General features: G+C 35.1%; 1 protein-coding gene across 1 annotated transcript in view; it reads right to left on the minus strand.

Moving 5' to 3' along the window:
- The window catches only part of LOC138703217 (POU domain protein 2-like), a 2,136,291-nt gene that overhangs the window by 1,563,142 nt on the left and 553,673 nt on the right, over positions 1-19,476 (minus strand). Inside the window, exon 5 of the mRNA XM_069830922.1 lies at positions 18,098-18,149. The gene's annotated coding sequence lies outside the window, so the exon portion shown is untranslated. The remainder of the gene's footprint in view (positions 1-18,097; positions 18,150-19,476) is intronic.

A 19,476-nucleotide genomic window follows, 5' to 3' on the forward strand; every position in this document is an offset into this window, starting at 1 on the left:
GAAGGAAATTAAACGCAGAATAAATATGGGAAATGCCTGTTATTATTCGGTTGAGAAGCTTTTGTCATCTAGTCTGCTGTCAAAAAATCTGAAAGTTAGAATTTATAAAACAGTTATATTACCGGTTGTTCTATATGGTTGTGAAACTTGCACTCTCACTTTGAGAGAGAAACATAGGTTAAGGGTGTTTGAGAATAAGATGCTTAGGAAAATATTTGGGGCAAAGAGGGATGAAGTTACAGGAGAATGGAGAAAGTTACACAACACACAACTGCACGCATTGTATTCTTCACCTGACATAATTAGGAACATTAAATCCACACGTTTGAGATGGGCAGGGCATGTAGCACGTATGGGCGAATCCCGAAATGCATATAGAGTATTAGTTGGGAGACCGGAGGGAAAAAGACTTTTGAGGAGGCCGAGACGTAGATGGGAGGATAATATTAAAATGTATTTGAGAGAGATGAGATTTGATGATAGAGAGTGGATTAATCTTTCACAGGATAGGGACCGATGGCGGGCTTATTTGAGGACGGCAATGAACCTGCGGGTTCCTTAAAAGCCATTTGTAAGTAGTAGTAATAATAATAATAATAATAATAATAATAATAATAATAATAATAATAATAATAAAAATAGCTATAGAACGAAGTTCTGCGATCACCTCTAAACCCGGATGTCATGGTGTCGATGAGAGGAAGCGGAAGTCGTGAGGTAATTTAGGGTGAATTCGCGCATTATGAAGGAAAGTTGGTAGGTCTGTAATTTAATGACAAAAATACAGCAGCGACCTGATTTCTATACGGCTCGTACCTTGATCGCACTACTTATATCTCACTTTCTGGGATCAGTGATGCTGAAAGCATATTCGTGAAAATTTTGAAATCAACTCTTTGCTGCATTACAGTACTTTCTATTATGCTTTGCATAATGCTAAAGTAAAAGAGATGCAAAATCTGAAGTTTTCATTCATTCATATGTTTTAGCAAGAACTGAAACTGCTGCTTAAGTGGTGGTAAATTAATACTGCAATATCGTAACAAGCGAATTATGAATATTAGCGGCTGTTTCCAAGGCATCCGGTAAGGCAGGCCGCCTCACTGTGTTAGTATTGAATAATTTCATGGGTAGTTACCCCTCCACTATATAAAGTAATTAGCAAAATGTGGGCTAATTTAAATAAATAAGCGATGCGTGCGCTTCACGCCAGAGTCTAACTGTGCGGTGTTGGAGCGCTTTTATGAGTCGCATTTTCCAGTCGTGTAATTCATTTTGGTACCATGTCATGGCCCTCTCTGTTTTAGTGAGACAGAGAGAGAGTGTCTCATGTTTCGGGCGACGACTTTATAAAGCTCGCATACTGTAGCGGCGAAACAGGTGCCGTAAACGGGGAACACCTCAGAGCAAGACTGACACACATGCTAAACAGTGAACGTGTATTTTATTACTGAGATATTTTTTTCTACGACAAGAATTTTGAGAACCATGTTCAGTTTTATCTAGAATAGATTTTTATACGCCGTATTTTAGTTCAAGAGGACTAATGGCTTGTTATATAAATAATAATAATAATAATAATAATAATAATAATAAATAATAATAATAATAATAATTTATCTTTTGAAGAGGTGGAGAAGTTCAAATATCTTGGAGCAACAGTAACAAATATAACTGATATTCGGGAGGAAATTAAACACAGAACAAATATGGGAAATGCCTGTTATTATTCGGTTGAGAAGCTTTTATCATCCAGTCTGCTGTCAAAAAATCTGAAAGTTAGAATTAATAAAACAGTTGTATTACCGGTTGTTCTTTATGGTTGTGAAACTTGGACTCTCACTTTGAGAGAGGAACATAGGTTAAGGGTGTTTGAGAATAAAGTGCTTAGGAAAATATTTTGGAGCTAAGAGGGATGAAGTTACAGGAGAATGGAGAAAGTTACACAACACAGAACTGCACGCATTGTATTCTTCACCTGACATAATTAGGAACATTAAATCCAGACGTTTGAGATGGACAGGGCATGTAGCACGTATGGGCGAATCCAGAAATGCATATAGTTGGGAGGCCGGGGGGAAAAAGGCCTTTGGGAAGGCCGAGACGTAGATGGGAGGATACTATTAAAATGGATTTAAGGGAGGTGGGATATGATGATAGAGAATGGATTAATCTTGCTCAGGATAGGGACCAATGGCGAGCTTATGTGAGGGCGGCAATGAACCTCCGGGTTCCTTAAAAGCCAGTAAGTAAGTAAGTAAGTAGTAATAATAATAATAATAATAATAATAATAATAATAATAATAATAATAATAATAATAATAATCAGGCTTAGGATCCGGGACACTTTACCAACCAATGTACGCAGAACTTTACTATAGAGTTCCTTGAACATAGTACACAAATATACTATGATTGTAAACAATGACGTCAATGTGCTGCGTTATATTTTACTGTTAATAGTACAATCTAGTGACGGTGGAAAATGAAGTAGAATACATACCTCACAAGTTTTTATGTCCCTCAGCGACGTTGAAGGCGTTAGCGTTACAATGAACAACCATGTAGATACTTGCAATTAGTTCGGAAAAAATGTTCATTAAGAACTGAAAATGCATTGTGTTCGTTTCGTAGGCAGAGACGGAAGAATACTGTACCTCTGATCACGAACCAGATTGTACACTAACGCACAGGTAGATAACACTCAACGCGCCACCTCACTCCAGCTGTACTCCGTTGCACTGTAACTTCACTTCATTCTTAATTTGTCTCGGATCCTAAGCTGATGATGATGATGATGGTAATAATAATAATAATAATAATAATAGTAATAATAATAATAATAGTAATAATAGTAATAATAATAGTAATAATAATAATAATAATAATAATAATAATAATAATAATAAAACAATGTACTATTAAGGGCACAGTTAAGAACTGTTTTAGAGCATGGACTGTTAAAAAGGAACTAGTTTACTGTGCATTTAAGCACTTGAGAATATGCAGTATCTCTATGTCAGTAGTCACAAGCTTGTATTAACTTTCTACATTTATGCATGTATTGTGCACGCGTCTACTCCGCAGCCATGTCAAAGAGCAAACAGAACAGCATTATATATAACTTTTAAATATTACGTTCCTGGATTATAATAAACACTTTCAAATCTATAATTTGAACTGGTAAAGGAAAGTAGGCTACGAGAAAACGGTTGAAGGGACTTTAATGAATGACCCTTCATTTTGAAGCTTGGCATCCAAGGAGTTTTAGAAAAACAGTAACTTTCAGTGAAGCGTCAGTTTTCCCACATAATTTTCCTATTTTCCAAAATCCATTTTTCGTCAGTTTTGGGAACTAATTGCATTTCAGAATAAAACAAAACATGCACTACAATAAACCAAGGTCCCTCGATAAGTCTAACAGCTGTTCGTCAGAGACATCTAGCGACCTGCAATAAACAATATTACACGAAGTCCATGATCTGCAAGATTTCTGACATATTTAGAGTTCAGATGGCTCAGATTCTATGACATCATAATGCCAATATGTCGAACTTCATTTCTGTAAGTTTTTGATAACGCATAAAAAAAGTAATTTACAGGTCTGATTCTCTCGTCTGTAGTTTTCCGAGTACAGCTGTGTATTAGATATTAAGAACTACAAAACTTAAGAATGTTTGATGAGATTATTACCATTAAAAATGAAATAATATTATAGTTAATGCAATTATGTGAGTAGACCTATTTGTCACTAATTAAACACATTAATGTTATATTGATGATATGAAAGTGAAACCTTTTGAGGTTTTATATAAGTAGACGTAGAGAAAGAATATTTTAAATTAGATTTTTTTTCTATAATTTACTGAGTAACAGCTATATATAATGTTACTGAAAACTATAAAACTTACGTAAGGTAACAATATTGTTATTAAAAATGAAATATTTTTACAGTTATTAATCAAGTGATGTGGGTCTTTTTCATATATTTAATGGCGGTGTGATGTAGATATTTGTACGTGTGATTCTCTAATTTTCCTAGGTAGTAATCAGTCGTGCTTCCTATTTTAGTTGCATCTTTAAAGTAAATCAAAATTAATTTCATATTTCTTTGGTTTAATCGAACCTGAAATTTTCTTAACTCACACCTAAAATCCGCAATTACCTGAAATAGCTAATGCATTACTCCCACACGAAAAACTCCCTGATCGTCCTAACATTGTTACTTGCGTTTTCGCATTGAAACTCAAAAACTGAAGATGGATATTTCCAAGGAAAAGTATTTGGCATAAAAACCATTCACAGGGAGTATGTTTTACTATTATGGAAGCAAATCATTTTCAAAATTTCTGGTATTGTTCATTGAAAATAAATCTGAACAATTTTTATTTGAACTTCTTATGGACTTAGTTTGCAGCATTTGCTGCACAAGCCACTAGCAGATTATAATATGGACTCTATTTATTTTTAGAAATAGACCCGTGAACATTGTCATTTTATCGGATACGATGTAAGCATTTTCATGGCAACCGAAATCAAGTTTCCGTTCCACAAAATCAGTACTTTTCTTTTTTTTTTTCAATTAGTGTAGAACGAACATAGACGTTACATGTCAGAATAATATTACTAGATATAATCCCTTTTGTGGAAATTGTAACTTATATTTAGTAAGTTTAATTCCTAAATTAGTAATTTAGATAGTTATGAATTTCTTTGCATTTTGTAGATTTCAATTTGGTATCAATTACACGATCCTCTAGAGCCGATGAAATTAATGCTAGCGAAACTTTATTAAGCGAAATGAGTTCTAGAATTCTACACAGGATTATCAGGCATTCGCATTACAGTTTGAGAACGTTATCCCTACATAACCACGCCAGTGGCCAGCAATTTTATTATTGTGTATAACTTGAGGCTTTCCCGGCGTTTGATGTAGAAATCTCTTCTCGGGTTCTCAGCCAGGTGAGTTGGAGATTTGCTTCCAAGCTTTCGACGGCTAGCTCTGCCATCTTCTTCAGGGAATGTCTTCCCGAAAAGAGTTATTCTACAATTTTATTATTATTATTATTATTATTATTATTATTATATTATTATTATTATTATTATTATTATTATTATTATTATTATTATTAGCAGCAGCAGAAGCAGTAGTAGTATTTTCACACAATTATAATTCAAAGTAACAGTAACTCAAAATAAACTAAATGCTTCAGATTAAATTAGACAGATTATCCAAGCTTTTTTTATAATGATGTAAGTATTGTCGGTGCATGACTTTGGCTTAGTACAGTTTTTAAATTATCAACATTCATTAAAATATTGGTAGTTTGGAGTACTCTGACATGTTTGTGGGGGCCAAAAAATTCCTATAGGCAATCCTGCTACTTTTACTGTTTTCAATAACACCACTTCTACCACTATAACAATCATGATTATCCCCAGTACGCTCTTTATTATGTAATTTTTTTACAATCCTTCCCAACAGTCTCTTAAAAAAATTGGGTTCTAGGGTATTTTTCGTGAATGGAATTCATTCACTTTCAAAATAATTAGAACTACTTTCTGATTTGCATGTTTTCGCGCCGCCACCACCACCACCACCACCACCACCACCACCACCACCACCACCACCACCACCACCACCACCACCATCACCATCACCACCACTACTATGGGTGACCAGATTCACATCGATAAAAAAGAAGGCACTCTTGGTCACACCCGACCTCAAGCATCTTGCTTTTTCGGATGTGACCCAGTTACATTGTATTTATACAATAAATTGTAATATATAGACTATTTTACTATGAGATTGGTAATCAATTTCCAATTTTGAAGTATGTTCATATATGAGTATTACTGTAAAATATTTGTTATTGTATTTAATTGTTGATTGCAATAAAATCTTCTTGTAAATTCTTAAGAAAGGATGACATTGTTCGAAAAAAGAGAACAAAATATGTACTTATATTTATGGCCCTATATTATAGGTACTTTAAATTACCTCAATATCTGTGTTATTACAAAATATTTACAGTACAGATTTAGACTTATATCATACATAAAAGTACAATATGCTAGGCTAATATCTATTTTATTACAACATAATTATGATAAAAATAATAATGATTTTACAGTTAGCTACATATGAAAGCCAAGGGAACTATAATATTAAAGAGGACAGGAAATATCTATTTAGATTTAGGCTTAGGCCTATATTACACTTAAAATGAAGTCAATGTCTATTTTATTACAGCATACTTATGACAAAAAATAATATAAAATGATTTTACAATTAGTTACATATGAAAGCAACGACCATAACAAGTAGGAGCAAAGAGAATTATGATCGTTGGCGAAGGGTATATTCCGTCGATGCTGCTGCAAGCTACAGGCAAATTACTTGAAAATGGCGTCAAATCAGATAATTTCAAAATATCAGGCATACAGGTTACGAAAAGGAGGACATATGTTGATTTTTAAAAATCCGCCCGGACCCCGGACAAAGGCCTAAAAAGGAGGACATGTCCGGACAAAAGAGAACGTCTGGTTGTTACTAACTACTACCACTACCACTACCACTACCACTACCACTACCACTACCACTACCACTACCACCACTACCACCACTACCACCACTACCACCACTACCACCACTACCACCACTACTAACACTACTACCACTACTACCACTACTACCACTACTACTACTACTACTACTACTACTACTACTACTACTACAGGTATTGTTGCTGCAAATTCTGTCACAGAATTATAACTGAGGACCGCATAAAGTTAGTAATTATATATGAGAAGTAAATAATACTAAACCAGCAATGAATACTAAGCATTGAATCGTGACAGATATAGTGGCTATACGTTTACTGTAGAAAGGGAAATATGTTTGGAGCGAGCTGACTTCTCCCGGCAGTGGAAAGCAAAGCCGTGTCACAGGTGTAAAATTGCCAGGTAGCTCTCATCCTTCAAGTTGTATTTATATCACTGATCCATTCACTGACTCGTTTCTCCCACGAGAAGCATGCTCGCTGCATGTACTGTTATTTACTATATAGGAATCAGATGATGGAATCAGCCGCCAACCAGCGTGGAACTGGTTCTTTTCCAGCGTGAAACATATTGTCATTGTCTCAGCCATATTTTCGTATAAAGGAGGTCTGCAATTATTTTTTGTCTTTTCCTATCCTCCTCTCCCCTTTTTGTGATTTCTTTTCGTCTGAGTTTCTTAGCAGCAATGAATACGATTCCGATGAATGGGTAAAACATATAAATTAGTGTTGTAGGAGTTAATCGATTTATATAACCGATTAATTGATCAATTTCTGTTCTAAGATTAATGGATCAAAAATATTTAATCGAATAATCGAGTAAATTAAAATTAATCGGTTGTAGTTGATATTAATTATTATTTTGTTAATACAAACTCATACTAAAAATTCCGACAATATTTCTCTCTCGGAAATTCCTTACTTTTTAAGTCGCATACCAATGGGGGGGGGGTCAGTTGCTGACCCCAGAGAATATCTTTAATGATTTCTCTTTTATTACTGGGAAATTTATGCTACGCTTTTCTGACATTTTTTGTTGTTATGTTGTACACACTGTAGCAGAAAATTAACTTTTGGCGGCAGTCCATTGTTGAGTTATAGCGATTGTTATCGGTACATGTGCATTGGATTTCTTATATCCATTTATGTTTCAGTAATAATTGCAACCAGGAGGTTGTATTTACTTCTTTGACAGTAAATATGGCTAAGAAGAAGTATATGACAGAGGCAGACATTGATGAGGCGATAGTTGACAGTTCTTGTAGCGAAGCTGAAGATGTTATTCATGAGCCTAAAGGTCAAGATATTTCAAGAAAAAGAAGCGAGTCGGAGGAAGAAGAAGTTAGGCCTAATGTTTGCTTCACTCCTTTGTATAATAACACTATTTTTCTTTTTGTAAATAAACTACTGGTCAGAAAGTAATAGGTTTCTGGTTACGTACGTGATGCATGTAAATACTTATTATTTTAGAAGTTCAGCCCGTATGAAGGCATCTACGTCCGGAAGCAAAAATCGACCAACCCCCTGGAAATATGACAGCTACATTTGGTAATATATGGAAAAATGAACCAGTACAAATGAGAGAAGGCGTCACTCCGCTAACATCATCAGAACCCAGGGAGGACCTAAGACGGAAGTGAAGCCTGACACTCCAAGGGAAGCATTCTGTATGTATTTCGATCATGATGCTCTATATATTATTTTGATCCACACGATCCAGAGATTGGAAATATTCAGGCAATCATGTGCTGATGCATTTATTCGAAATTCGAAAGATTTTGTCCAAGAGGAAATTTTAGGTGTTACTGGACTTCTTCTAAACTGTGGGGTGAATCGACAAAATAAAGATAGTGTTCGTGAGCTATATAGTGAAGAAAAATTTCCACTGTGTAGAGCTATACATTCAGAACATAGATTTAGAGTGTTACTGAAATGAAAGTAACTACAGTTGGCACCATGCAAAATGACAGAAGAGATTTACCGACAGAGCTTCGCCTCGTTTCTTTGAAAAATGCCCAACCTGGAACAGTTAGATTCGCCTTCACTGATGATACCACCTTGGTCAGCAATGTCCCAAAGAAAGGAAAAGTTGTGACAGTCCTTTGCATGCAACATTTTGACATGAAGGTGACTGACGATAAGCCAGATATAATCCTATTCTACAATTCTACTAAAGCAGGAGTTGATGCTCTTCACAAGTGCATAAGAACATACTCTTGTTGTCGAGGAACGCGGCGACGGCCTATGGCGGTTCTATTCAACCTCATTGACATTGCAGCATATAATGCATATATACTGTTTCGTGAAACTAATGGTCAATGGGCTAAACAGTACACAAAAAAGGATTATGGAAGGAAACATTTTTTGAAAGAACTGAGTCGACAACTTTGCATCATAAATATAAAGAAGCGTGCTGAAAATTCGGTTGGCCTATACACTAAGTATATAGATGCTTTATGTATATTTGGTTATAATTTCAATCAAGACCAAGGTGCAGTGAGCAGAGGAACTGTACGCTCAGAACCACACAGAAAAGTAACTAGTAATGCAGTGACAAATATTCCAAACAAAGACGGTTGTTATTTATGCCCAAGAAGTAAGGACCGCAAATACGTGAAGATCTGTAATTCATGTAGTAAGTGCATATGTTCTGGTCATATGACGATAGAAGAGTCCATTCCCATTACAACCTGTCCAGACCAGTGGAGTAACGGTTAGCACATCTGGCCGCGAAACCAGGTGGCCCGGGTTCGATTCCCGGTCGGGGCAAGTTACCGGGTTGAGGTTTGTTCGGGGGTTTTCCCTCAACCCAAAATGAGCAAATGCTGGATAACTTTCGGTGATGAGCCCCGGACAAATTTCACCGGTATTATCACCTTCATCTCATCCAGACGCTAAATAACCTAACATGTTGATAAAGCGTCGTAAAATAACCTACTAAAATAAAATTAAAAATATTAGAACCTGTTCGCAGTGCGATTTTGAATTATTGTTTTTGTTTGCATAAATCTTGAATATAGGAAGTAATATTGTATCCGAATACCTGTTTCTCTCAGAATGTTTTTTTTTTTTTTTGTCTGTTCAAAAAAATTTTGTAAAGTAAAACACATTCAATAAAGTTGATATAAAGTTCCTTAAGCCATAAAGGTTACAAAAATATATAGTTTATATAGTTTAATTGCAGAAACAATATAAAATACGTGGGGTCGGTCACTGACCCCACCATTGGTATTAGTTGGTGTAATAATGGGCATTGGTATACGACTGTTAGTACAAGACTACTGTTATTTTCTAACTGTAAACCAGTTAAAGTAGGGAAAATCTTTGCACAAAACTTCAGAAAGAGATGGAAATATGAAGACAGTGACCTAATCTACCTCTATCGAATGTTGAAACACAATGTGAAACCCTTATTAAGTTTTATGGTTTTCCAACAAAACTTCCATCTTGTTGTCAGCTCATCTTCCTACTATATGAAGTACATACTTTTCTGGGGTTCGTCCCCCTCATCCTTTTTAAAATAGCCATGTCTACACTGTGTGCAAGTGAGAGCGTAACTACCTTCTTCTCTTTTTAAAATGTGGTAATTCGATTACAATAGGGGCCAGTCTTCTGTTTCGACCGCTGTACTTTTGCAGTTGGAGTTTCTGAACTGAGTTTGTATATGAAGGTTGTGTGTTTAGTTTGATAAAGAAAAAAAAAAACAGTTTTCTGTGGTTTGTGAAAAATGTTAACCCCATTATGTCATATGAGAATTTGGGAGGTAAACTCAGTTAAATGTTTGGATTTAATTGAACGATAGTGGAGAAGTGCTTGAGAGAAAAAAAGTTTTTTCGTGTTTAGTGATGCAGGAAACATTATTACTAAACGTAGAGCGACACTTAATTCTGAGCATGTAAATGCACTCACATGTTTAAAATGATGGATGAAGCAGTATTAACTAAGTAAATCTTCATACTTTTTGTTATTTATGTTTGTCTCAAAAATTCCCGGAGAAATTGACACAATAAATTATAAGCCTCATAATAAATATGTTAGTAACTAATTAAAATAGTTGTTTTGTAATATAATGATACAATATATACAGATACACAACATTAATTTAATACTTATGCTTATGGCCGAACACAAGTTAAATTTAACAATAATTGTGTATTACAGTATATTAAAATATTTTTTCAACTGGATAAAAACTCGATTAATCTATCGATTAATCGATTAAATTGAAATAGTTAATCGATTAAATATTTTTATCGATCAACAGCACTACTATAAATGGTTTCCACTGTGTAAGCCAGGCGTTTTATTATTTACACCTTCTGAATTAGGCCTATGTTAAATTGTTGTATTCTATCGTGTTGACTTAAAATATTGGTTATGCGGTGCTAATTTAAAAAGAATTGTGTGTACTATACTGTGTTCCATAATTTTAGACAGACGACGTAAACATTGGTGGCAGAGGAAGGGAAAAGGATACTTGCCAATGAACCAATGGCAGAGGTCATATTCCAGACCAATCTTGAAGTTGGGCGAAGGTAGAAGATTTCAGATCGCCAAACTTCCAAAATAAGGCTGGAATGTGATCTCGGCCATTGGTTGATTAGCAAGTATCCTTATCCCTTCTTCTGACTGCAATATTTACTTCATCTGCCAGACATAATGGAAAGCACTATACAGGGCTTTCATTTAAAAAATTTCCCCGTATAAACAACTAGTTAATTTAACTGAATTCAATTTAAACAAAAAACACGTCAATTTAGATATTAAAGGGAAAGTCTGAAACCAGGCTTAATTGCATTTTAGATTTCACCCCCCCCCCCCATCCCGAAGCCACTTCCACTTTGAAATTTCAAATAGCACCATTTTATTTTTATACTTAAATATGAAAGAGTATTGAATTGTTTATACACCTAATTCATTCGTTTTCGCATCTTTTGTTTTCTATCGTCGCCTGGCAACCTGGATTGTTGTTATTGTAGATTAGACCAGAAGAGAATAAAGCTAGAAAAACTTATTGAGCGTTTTATGTAATAGTTGTGTTTGTGTATTAAATTATTTTAAAATGGTTTATACCCTTAAAGAGAGAACACGAGTCATCCTTATTGATCAAATTTAGGAAATTACACAAAATAAGCTGCATTTTCATCCTAGAACCAACTGATAATAACAAAAATACAGGTTGCTAGACGACGATAGAAAATAAAAGATGTGAAAACAAATGAATGAGGTGTATAAACAAATGAATTCTCTTTCATATTTAAGTATATAAATATAGGGGTGCCCTTTGAAATTTCAAAGTGGGGGGTGGCTGGGGGGTTGGGGGTGAAATCTAAGATGCAATTAAGCCTGGTTTCAGACTTCCCCTTCAATATCTAAACTGACGTGTATTTTGTTTAAAATTAATTCAATTTAAATAATTATTTAGACTGGGAAGTTTTGAAATGAAAACCCCTTATATTGTTTTTCAAATAAATATTGCAAAATTAAGAAACAAATTAATGTAATAGAACTGTAACAGGAAACTTAAAAATCCATTTAACGCGCGTGACATATGACGTATGAAAAAATTAAATCTAGCAAGGAATCGACTAACACGGACGTTCATGAGCAGTGGGTCATATTGTTACTATAATACAGTCCGCTGAACGTGATTATATTTTTAAGACACGTGTCCAAATTTCTAAGATCGAAGTAAATGAACTAATTTACATAAAATAGAAATTAAATGAAATAATTTACAACTCATATCAAGTATTCGTATAAAGTAAAATACGTTCGTATACATTACGGCATATTTGCATAAAATATGTTATACCCCTGATCACATATAACGCATTGATCAGTTTAATGGACTTTCAACGCAACCACTTTTATACTGCCATCTAGCGACTGCAAAAGAAATCACGTTATAATCTTATGGAATTGCATGGAGCAACTGTACTTCCATCTAGTGGTCGTTATCAAAAAATGCCTTTTCGACGGCGAAGGCTTTGGTGGTTGTTCTCATCTCATATTGCTATATATATATATATATATATATATATATATATATATATATATATATGGTCAGGGGTTATACAAAGCGTTCGTCAGGAAACAGATTTCTTTCTGGTAAATTCCGTTGGCCGTTTACTATTATAGATCGAACGCGATTAACGAGTAAATTGTGTGCAAATTTCCCCTGGATCGAGCGTGGAGAGGTTTTTTATTGCATAGTATGGACATTTAACACAGGCTGATACCGTGAAAGTTACAGCATCGGTATACAGCTGTCTTCCATTCAGTGCTATAAAATTTAGTTCGTAGCAACGCGGTATACATTAAAACATTGAATCTTAATTTATAACATACATTACGAAGAAATTGTACAAGAAGTGTTTAAATCTCATTATCTCATTGTAATAATTCCGCCATTATGAAACTGATATAAATTATGTATGACTAAATGCCATGAGGTATGACAATTATCAGTTTAGATACATTTCGTCCATTTCAATTTTTGGTTAAAATAAAATTTGTTACGGTATGTTAAATTATCGTTACGAACAAATTTGTTTTCTTTTTCGGGTTGGCTTAAATTAGCCATTTTCAACCGGTGTGCCGCGAATGAAAATAGAAAAGGTTGTAAATTGGAAAAATAAAAGTGAAAATAGTAGTAAACAAATGAGTCAACATTCGGCGAACGCGGCACAAATCAACATTTAGCAAACAAATTCCCTCTAAAACCCTAAAAATTCCCCCTTGGTTGGGAACTACTGATTTAGATTATATGAGTGTGCCGAGGGATTTTAAATTACAACTTTTTTTTTTCTCTCTTCTACGGAGGAGGTATCCGAGGGCTTACACTGCAGCCTGAGGATTATTGTGCTTACCACTTCTATTCTTGTGAATGATTGGGTACCCGAATGGCCGCGCTCTTGTACAAGTACAGCACTCTGCACTGTGAACTTAACCCGGGCTATTATATGGATGATGATAATATATGAATTAATGATGGCGAAATGAGTCCGAGATCCAACGCCGAAAATTACCCAGCAATTTTGCTTGAATTGGTTGAGGGGAAACCCCGGAAAAAACCCCTTCCAGGTAAATCTATTCCAACCAGGATTTGAACCCGGACCCGCTCGTTTCATAGCCAGACGTGCTAAGCATTACTACACAGCTGTGGACATATTTCATCTTTAGTGTGCCACATGTTGAAGAACGCTGGCCTAAATGTTAGGAATTCGACATTCTAAGCCATGCAGGAGCAAATCCTGAGGAGCCCAACTGGAGTTTATGTACCGCAAAGACGCTTTTTACGAAAGATTCTCCGGGTACTTCTGTTCGTTTACACCATTACACTAAATCTAAACCATTCTCGCATTATCTCATGAATGAACGGTGTTGCTATCAATATCGTCATGCATCTTTCAACTTACAAGTTTCATATATGATCATCGATATTGCTTGAAAATAGATCGGGCGACGAAAGAAGATAATTTTCGGCAAAATCATGTAAGTGTTGAATACTTTTTTTAACGCCCGCCTTGTGAGATCCGAGATGTTTCAAGGAGAAAATAAGGCCAAGCGAGATGGATGGATGGATGGATGGATGATGAATTAATTAACTGAAAGACAGACATACGGACGAATGAATGAATGTTTAATTAATTATGGAAAGAAAGATAGACCAACGAATGAATGAATGAATGTTTAATTAATAAGGCCTAATGGAAAGACATATAGACGGACGAATGAATGAATGTTTAATTAATTATGGAAAGAAAGATAGACGGAAGAATGAATGAATGAATGTTTAATTAATTATGGAAAAAAGATAGACGGACGAATGAATTAATGTTTAATTAATAAGGCCTAATGGAAAGACAGATAGACGGACGAATGAATGAATGTTTAATTAATTATGGAAAAAAGATAGACGGACGAATGAATGAATGTTTTAATTAGTTAATGGAAAGACAGACAGACGGACGAATGAATGTTTAACCAATTATGGAAAGAAGGATAGACGGACGAATGAATTAATGTTTATTTAGTTAATAGGAAGACAGACAGACGGACGGACGAATGAATGAAAGTTTAATTAATTATGGAAAGAAAGATAGACGAGCGAATGAATGTTTAATTAATCAATGAAAATACAGATAGACGGAGAATGAATGAATGAATGAATGAATGTTTAATTAATTATTGGAAAGATAAATAGACGAACGTTTACATGAATGTTTAATTAATTAATGGAAAGACAGATAGACGGACGAATGAATGAATGTTTAATTAATTAATGGAAAGACAGACAGACTAATAAAACAAAACAGAACATATAATACAGAATAATACATCAGACTACAGAATATAATTACAACAATAGAAATAGAAATAAAATAATACAATCAATATAAAAAGAGGATAAAATGATATTAACAAAATTTGAGGACCGAATGAGCAATGCTCGTGTTCGGTTGCAGTTCAGATATATTATTAATACAAGAGGAATACAGAAAATAGAATAAAATAGCAACTAAAATTAAAATTACAGCTACAGTGAAATTATATAGTAATATAAGAGGAATATAGAAAATAAAATGCAATAGGAACTAAAATTAAAGTTACAGCTACAATGAATGAATGTTTAATTAATTAATGGAAAGACAGACAGACGGACGAATGAATGAATGTTTAATTAATTCATGGAAAGACAGATAGACGGACGAATGAATGTTTAATGGAAAGGCGGACGGATGGATAAGTGATTGGAAATAAACACGGTCGAATAAATGAGTGGAAAAACGGACAGATGAATGAATGAAAATGTGAATGAATAAATAAATGAAAGGAAAAATGTTTGAAAGAATGAATGGAAATACGGACGAGTGAATAAATGAATGGAAAGGACAAGTACAGTATATGAATAAATACATAAAAATATAATAAATTAAGCCTTGAACACAAATGCAAACATGATAGTGTCGATCGTGATTGTACACGCACAAGAAAAGGGGGACGAACTTAACACATGGCGCAACATGCAACTTGTACGCATTTATAGATTCGCTTTGTTGCGGTTTTCCGTTAATTACATTGCAATGCAAAAACAAGAGAGAAACGGCCGTATTAAGGTTAAAGACTATAATTGTGGGACATTTTCAAAACCTTTACACTTGGCCCCTCCAACCGCTCACAAAGAAAGCTGGTTGTATCACACTCAAAGGTCTGAATATGATCTCGTTTGTGTTCTGAAAGAACATGTCTGGCTGTAATAAGCATGTTAAAACGCATCAAAACTGAACACGTACATTACAGACACATACAGCAATCACATGAGAGCATAAGTGGACTATGGGTGTCGAAATGCTTGCTCACAATGAAACGTGTCTATTGTCTAATACACTGAGAAAACTCTTACTCGTAACATTGTATGAAAATTTCGGAGTTTCACGGTTAATTCGCTACTTACGGCTACACTGTTGTACGACAGTCTAATACATTGAAGTTTGTCATTATCAGGGTAGAAGACTCAATCACATTGCATCTACAGTGCGTTCGAGCCAAGATGTCCCCCACTATCATGAAAACTGGTTGGCGGGCGGGAATGATGCGAGTCCCGGCGTTATGAGACGGCAGATTCCCACGGCTCTCAAGTCAATAGTTAATGCGTCTCTATTGTGCGCGTTTGTGTTGTGATGTAAGTATATAACAACGAATTTTTATATGCGAGACTTTTGTGAAATATAGGCCTACTTGGAGAACGTGTTGCCGTATATTCAAACGTCGTTTCCCCGATGGTCCTGTGCCAAATAAGAAAACAATATAAAGACTCGTAAATAAATTTATTGAGACAGACTGGGTTCAAAATAAGAAGCGTCCAGTGAACAAACGGGTCTTAAATGAAGAAACATTGGTTTTCGATTAGAACGAAGTTCTCAGAAATCTTTGTGCAGATTAGCCCAGGAAGTAGGAGTGTAAAAAAACTTCAGTTCAATACAGCACTAAATTGTTGAAGTTAACGCCGTACAAAATCCATATAGTACATCACATAAATGAAATGAACTACAGAAAGTTTCCAGGAATGTACTGAAGCGATGTCAAGCATGCTTGAATACCGAAGGTCACCATTTCCAGCACTTATTAAAATAAGGTGATCTTTTATTTGAGTATTATGAGGTTTATTTTGTCGCGAATTACGGTCACCGTTTGGCGGAAGTCGGGCGACCCATATAGCAATCGGAGGCCGTGCGGCCACCGGTAGAGAGTGGACATTTTGGCTCGAACGCTCTGTAGTAAGGACCTAAACACAATCAATTTTCTTCAAAACCAGTGTGACGATATTTCAGTGGGGTGTAATATGAGCATAACATATAGGCCATAAATATTTTTAACTCCTCTTGATGCAAATAAAAGAAGGGACTATTATGTTACAACAAATTTAGCCTACTATTTGAATTTTTTTCTAGTTAATTCACACTTTTATCATATGATACCAAAATATAGTTTTACAGATGCCATCTGTCCGCTTCTGCTGAAAAAATTCGTCTTCGTTTAAAATAAAAAAATCGACAGTTGCATACTTTACTATACTGTACATCTTTATGTATGGGTGGCACGAGAAATGAAACAAGGAGAATACAAGGATAAGGGAAAGGCAAGAAAAACAAGAGGAATAGAAGGAGAACAATGGAATACAAAGAGAACAAGATGAATACAGGGAGAACAATGCAAATACATGAGATCTAGATAAATAAGGAGAAGGGAAGTCAAGAAGAACAAGGTAAAGACAAGGAGAACATGGGAAATATAAGAACAGGGGAACACAAGGCTAACAAAGGAACACAAGGAGAACATGTAGAATACTAGGAGAACAGTGGCAATACAAGGCAATAGAGGGGATTGCAATTTTATTACGGTTAATTCCCAATTTACTCCGCACACCTAGTAAGAAAAAAGAGGTAATTCTATATCAAAACACAGAAAGGCGATCTTCAAGAATCGGCAGAAGTTTTTTGTCGTGGAATAAGCTGACAAATAAAATGTTGAAGATAAACATAGTTAAGCCTTATAGTTAAGCCTAATTTAATAACAATACTTTAAGGAACTGGCCGCCCTACCCCATTATCTCCTGGCCTAGTTGCCTCACAAGTGGTGTCTTGTGAGGTTCAGACCTGTCTTCGGAAAGTTGACTGAACAACTTAAACTTATTATTACGGTAGTCGGCCTGGTTGGCGCAGTTGATATACCGCTGGTTTTTTATGCCCGATGTTGCGGGTTCGTTCCCGTCCCAGGTCGATGGCATTTAAGTGTACTTATATGCGACATACTTATGTTAGTAGATATACTAGCATGTAAAAGAACTCCTGCGGAACAAAATTCCGACATACCTCCGACGCTGGTTGCGAGCGTCGTGAAATAAACCACAATTTATTTTTTTTATATACATAACTTATTTTATGCTTAAACGAGACGAGATACTTTCTTTTTCTCGATTACACACAATAGTTATTTACGATAAAGTATTCAGAGTCGCGTTTTACCTTGGGAGTAGCGATGTTTGAGAAACGAAGCCGAAGTTCGAGTGTAGAAAACCTGCGAACAAAATAAAATAATTTTTATCATATAAGTCGTACACTATTTTTAGATAGCCGTTCAGTATTTATAAACAGCTACATAAGGTAATTTAATCATTTATTCATATATTTTGGTATTGTATTTGCTATCTAGCGGAAAATATAGAGGAAAATTCCGTTGGCAGTATTGAACCACATGACAGATGTCACATTGAATGCCGTATGGCAGTAAATTTATGGGACACTTTGGCTGGAGTTTCAAACTCGCAAAGAAAAAAAAAAGTTTCACACTCATTCAGAGGATGTTTCAAATTCTAATTTACTTCCCTAATTAAAATAAGTATGAATATTATTTTACACGTTGTGGAGGCGGCGGTACGATCATCCACTCCTCCTCTTTATCTTTCTTATATTGGCTGCTTTCACCAGGTGGACGGCACATTGGAAGGATTGGATGTGCGCAGTGGAAGACTTTTAGAAATGAATAGTGTGAATTTGTAAAACAAATATAATTAACAATAATAAGTAACAATGTACATAAATGGAAAATGAAATAACAATAAATATGAAATGGGTGAGTGAAAATAAGACAAACTAATCTGAAATGATATCCCCAGGATATGTAAATCATGTAAGCATCACAAGGCTGAGGCCAACACACTTATAAGTGATGAAACAATCTAACATGGCCGTCTCTCGACAATCAGAGACTAACCTATTAAGCATATGTTCATGAACCACTCTCTCTCTCTCTCTCTCTCTCTATATATATATATATATATATATATATATATATATATATATATAAACTATCTGAGTATGAATCTGAACACAACACCCAGCCAGCACTTTAACTTAATACATGATCCATTCGACCATAGATACCACTCAGTCTGACTAACCAAACTATAAATACATGTACACTCAATAAGAGACAAACTCTACCCAGCATAAGGCATTACATGACTGATCACTATACATTACCCATTGCACATATTGCTCACATAAACTGTGCAAATAGCACTAACACAAATCTCTGCACTTTACAAAATGAATACCCAACGGAGAGAGAGAGAGGGATGGAGACAGATGCACGTAATAAGTAACGGACGATAATTCCAATCTCAACGATCATTTAAATAGCAACAAACTCGACGCATATAATAACAAAATAGCGGCGAAGGAAAGCCAATAATCAAATGGAGTAGGGATTACACTAAAACAATATGTGAGACCGTAACCGCTGCTCTATCACTCTAACCGTCTCGGAACATGAACTCACGTTTCAAATCAAATCTCATTACATAATACCCAAAGCAATTTACCTCAAACACACATATATATAT

Source organism: Periplaneta americana, chromosome 7 (genome assembly GCF_040183065.1).
Source record: "Periplaneta americana isolate PAMFEO1 chromosome 7, P.americana_PAMFEO1_priV1, whole genome shotgun sequence".
NCBI lineage: Eukaryota > Metazoa > Arthropoda > Insecta > Blattodea > Blattidae > Periplaneta > Periplaneta americana.